Below are 5,044 nucleotides of genomic sequence, written 5' to 3'. Positions count from 1 at the left end.
ACAAGACTGTGCGTGTGTGTGTGTCTTCGAGTGTGTGTAAAAGTGTGCATGCTCACATTAGTGTACCTGAAGGTTTATGCAGGATGTTGGTGGGCACAGGTGCATGTGGCTAAGCCTGTGAGTATATTTCAAATCTGGGTGTGTATTTGATGTGGAAGTGTGTATATATGACTGGGTGAGCATTTATAGGTGTGAAAGTGTGTTCAACAAGAGAACACATATCCACATGTCTCCACGTGTTCACTGCCACATACCCTGAGCTCAGATGCAGAAACAAATCAGAAGAACCTTTCCTGCAGTCATGGCCCTGCACTTTTGTGGACGCAGGAGTGGGGCTCAGATCACCTCCTAGGCTGGAAGCACCTCTTTTGTAGGCTACAGTCCATGGGGTCGCAAAGAGTCGGACATGACTGAGCGACTTCACTTTCACTTTCATGCAGCCCTGGAGATTGCAAAGCTGGAAGTGGATGCACTGAGCCTGGCCAAAAGAATGTCCTGTGGCTGGTGTGGAGAGCTGGCTCGTGGAGGAAGAGAGTCCTAAAAAAGGAGAGGAGATCATTTACAGGGAAACTGTGCTCCATTAGGATCACACTGGCTTCAGGGAGGCTCCTCCTGGGCTCAAGATGGATGCTGAGAGGGTGTGGATCACCCCAGGCCTACCTTAGGGGAGACACTACTCGTGGAGCTATAGATCCTGTGAGGATTCAGGGTCATCTGTGGGGATCCCCATTTTCCTCCCTTATAATGCCCCCTCACTTCCTGCCCTCTACCCCTTACCCCTCAAGAAGGCTTCAACCAAAGTCCAGACTTCAGACACATGTGTGGCTCTCCCCCTCACCTCCTTCAAATCTTTGCTCAGATATTAGTTTGTCAATAGCCACCCCTTTGGGGCTTCCCTTGTGGCTCAGCTGACAAAGAATCTGCCTGCGACATGGGAGACCTGGGTTAGATCCCGGGGTTGCGAAGATCCCCTGGAGAAGGAAAAGGCTACCCCCTCCAGTATTTTGGCTTGGATAATTCCGTGGACTGTATCGTCCATGGGGTCACAAAGACTCAGACACGACTGAGCGATTTTCACTCAAATTAGTCAACCGCCCTACTTTCAGCTACTCATCTCTCTTGCCCTCCTGTTTTTCCCAAAGCTTTGTCAGCTTCTCATACAGTGTGACCAGCAGCAGGAGCAGATGTGAGTGTAGACATGGAAAGTAAACATTTAGAAACGTCTATAGATACTTCAGAATCTGTAGCAATTTGACATTGTCTAGAAATCAAAATGCAGATTGAAAAAAAAATAAACTAGCTTTTTGCACAGAGGATTTAAGAATCATTGTTCTAACACACTCTATAAAATGTATTCAGTTTTCTGTTCGTCTTCCTCTCAGCCCATCCCTGCTTCAACGCGAGCTCCACAGGGCAGGTGCTTTGTCTGCTTCCTTCCCCACTTTCTCCCAGGACCTAGAATAGTGTCTGGCACATAGTGGGGGCTTGATGGATATGTGTTGAATAAGTGAATGTGGCAGAGTTGGAATGAGCGGGTGAAGCGTCATCAGCTAAACATGGGCGGGAGGGCAGCAATGCTCCCTGAGCCCCATCCCTACCTGCTGGCCATGAGCACAGGGCTATGGTCTGATCTCTTGTGAGTTTTATTGGGACTTCAGTATCACAGGGCATGGCTGGGAGCTGCCATCCTGATCAGAAGATTTCCACCCTGCCCTTACCCAGAAGAAGCCTGGGGCTGGCAGGGCCAGGCAGGAGCAGTTCTCTTGGAGGTGGGCGAGGTTCAGTTCTACCAGCTGTTCCCACGGCTGGGCTCGTGGCCTGCAGTGCCTGGGCCTGCCTCATGGGCCAGCCATCCTGCAGGGCTGGTTCTGGGCTCACACACCCATAGCTGCCTGCCTAGCTACTCCCCTCCACCTTGGCCTGAGCCCTCAGGCTCAGCCTCTCCTTCTCTGACCCCGAGACTCCACCCACAGAATCTTTTTCGTCCTCCTCTAGCCCCAGAATGGTGGTGGTGGGTAGGGACGGAGGGGGGGGTGACTGTCTACAGTCATACCTCCCTGAACGCACCCAATCTCATCAGAATGGTGGTGGGTCTGGCCCAGGAGGAGGGGGCATGGGTCCTCTGGCCAAAACATCCTGGGGATGTCCAGGCAGTGTTCAGGGCCACTAGTGACCTCAGCACGGGAACAGGAGGAACCTCTGTGTAGTTAAAAACATCAGTTAAACCTTCTTACCTGCTCCCTCTTGACCAGCAGAGCCACAGACTAATGTCTGCTAGCAAGGGTCCCACAGCCTGCAGGTTTCACCTCTCTTCCCTTTCCTTGTCCTGGGAAACACACAGGATGCTGTGGAGGGGGAGGCTACAGGAATAAGTGATGCTCAAGCTTGGTTTTGATGTTTAGCTTTTGAGCTAAACAGTCCAAGGGAAGAGAAAGGAAATGAGAAAGGCATTCCAGAGAAATGGAATAGGGTGGGCCAAGGCCCGTTGCTGAGAGAGACCACAGTGCCCTCGGAACCACAGAGCCATTGCTTGTATGGCTGGGTGTGCAAGGAAAATGGTGGAATCCAGAGCCAGGAAGGTAGACTGGAGCCAGTTCTCATTTAGTCAACATCTTTGACCATCCCTGTGTTCAGCTCAGGATGGGATATAATGATAAAAGAGGTGCTGGGAGCATAAGGATGTTTGGACACACAATTTGCCTTGTTCATCCCTGGATCCCCAGTGCCCACCCCAGTGCTGGGAACAAGGAGGGCACTCAGTAAACATCTGTAACATGAATGAATGAACCAATGAAGTGATGGCCAGGTCACTCACCGTGAAATAGGTTAAAGAAAAGTCAGTTTTGCTGAGGCAGAGAACCCAAGCCTTAGAGAAGATTCTCTGGGAAGGAGGATCATTTTTATTTTCGAGAAGGTTGCTGTAGTTTTTCACAGTGAACCTCAACTGTGGCTTGTGCAGTTAAGTCACTCCACGGTTACGATTTTGGTGTTTTTGCCACTGATGCAACAAGCTGTGAGGATTTCCACAGAACATTGCGTCAAGCAAGCGAAGCCTGCAGAGGAGGGATGGGGCAGGGCCTTCTGGAGCTGGAAAAGAAGCCACATTGAGGCAGGGAACTGTCTATTGTTGCCCAACCACACCTGGAATGTGGCCCCAGGTAGGAGCCTTTGGACTCAACAAGAGGAGTTTATCGGAGGACAGCTCGTGACTTTTGGCCAGCTCAGAATCGAAAGCAGATAGTCAGGCCCTGCACCGTCAAGTCTCGTGGCTCTCCAACCAACTGCAGATGTCCATGTGTCCCCACCCCACCCCGTAGCGACACCAACTCTGGCAGGAGGCTGGAGCTCTGCTTGGTGGGTGAGAGCAGCAGGTGGACATGGACCAGCCATGGGTCTGGTCTTCTGCACGCTGGTCAGCCCTGTTGTACAGGAGCTATGGTGACATCTCCCCACTGGAACTCCAGGCCCCTGGTAGTGGTCACCTTTGCCCCAGCGGGAGGGATGCAGTAAGAAAGGGGACCCAGAAGCAGCCATTCCTTGTGCCCTGGGGTTGGAATAACTGCAGCTTCATTGATCCCCAGCTCCAAGCTTTGTCAGGGAGAACAAGGATGAGCCCAAATTGAATCATGGCACCTCCCAGAGCGCTATTTCTTTGAGGTGATGATGCTCAGATGCAGATTGATTGGGAAGTTAATGAAGCCTATGCCTTGAGGTGCTCACTTGAACAAGCCCCTTCGAAGACTCTAGACCTCTCTTTCTCTTTGCCATTTTTCATTCTTCTTCCTAAAGAGGATCTCCCCAAATTATATAAACTTCAGGTCCCACAAAACTGGACCTACCCCTGCCAGTGCTCCTTGACTCTGGAAAACCTTAAGCAGACAGTGGGTGCCTAGGGGCTCGGGCTCACAGGTCTTCTGCCCGAATCTCAGGCCAGGAGGTCTGTCACGCAGCCTGGGTGTCAGATGGCCGAGGGCTCCAGCTCAGAGCAGGCAGTGACTTCTTTGTAGCCCAGGGAAGGTGTGTTGGAATCACCGGGCCAGCCCAGTGGAAGGAGACTGTCAGCTATAGAAAGATCGAAGTGTCGTCTTGAGAAGAAGGAACCGACAAGTATGAATGCACCAGATCAAACAGCACTTCTCTTTGCGTCCATATGGTCTCCTGCTGGGGCATTTGGTGTTGACCCATGGCTGACTGCTGGTTTAGAACAGATGCTGTGATATAAGATACCCTGAACTGTATGCTTTGAAAGGGTGGATTTTACGGCATGTGAATTATATCTTCATATTAATAATAACAAAGAATACTGAGAGCTCAGTGGCTATGGAGCTTTCCTGCTGGCTTGGCCCTAGAGGGCACAGCTTGGTGCTGGGGCTTTCTGGGCTGCTTCCTGAGGCATCACACACAAGGACAAGTGTTCAGGGACTGCGACATCCTAGCCGGGTCCTCACTGAGCTGGGGGACAAGAAGCTGGTACCGCAGACAAGGTTCCTGTCCGGCTTGGGTCCCTGGGGCTGGTGGAGGGGCTTCAGCCACTTCTGGGCTCCTGGGGTCCCCTTTTGCTGCCCCCATCTTGGCATATTTACCAAGCCCTCTAAGCCTGCTGCCGACACTGCTGGGGACGGGGAAGAGTTAACCATTAACTCGGAGGTGAGAGAAAGGAGAGGGTTGGGACAGCACCCATAGGCAGCCTTCCGGCCCTCTGGGGCGGTGGGGGCCCCTCCTGAGCTCCCAGCCCTGTTGGCCAAGGTGCTGAGTGGGGGCTGGGCGGGCAGAGCAGAGCTGTCCCTCAGAGAGGAACTGGGCCTCTAAGAGCTCAGCAGAGACACCAGTGGGACTCAGGGACTGGCCTCATCATGGCCCAGGCCCCCTTGTCACTGGTGCCCAGGCACGTGGGCAGACACTCCCCTCCCCAGGGCAAGTCCCCCTTCCCCCCACCCACACCAGCCCATGGCTCACCTGTTCCACAGCTTTGCCAGGCTGCCTTTCTTTCTATCTTTCTTTCCTCTTTTTTTTTTTTTTTTTTTTTTAAACTTTATTTGGCTGC

The sequence above is a fragment of the Bison bison genome, unplaced genomic scaffold (genome assembly GCF_000754665.1).
Source record: "Bison bison bison isolate TAMUID 2011002044 unplaced genomic scaffold, Bison_UMD1.0 scf7180017864384, whole genome shotgun sequence".
NCBI classification, from domain to species: Eukaryota; Metazoa; Chordata; class Mammalia; order Artiodactyla; family Bovidae; genus Bison; species Bison bison.
The sequence above is the reverse complement of the archived record's forward strand: the minus strand, read 5'-3'. Positions refer to the sequence as shown.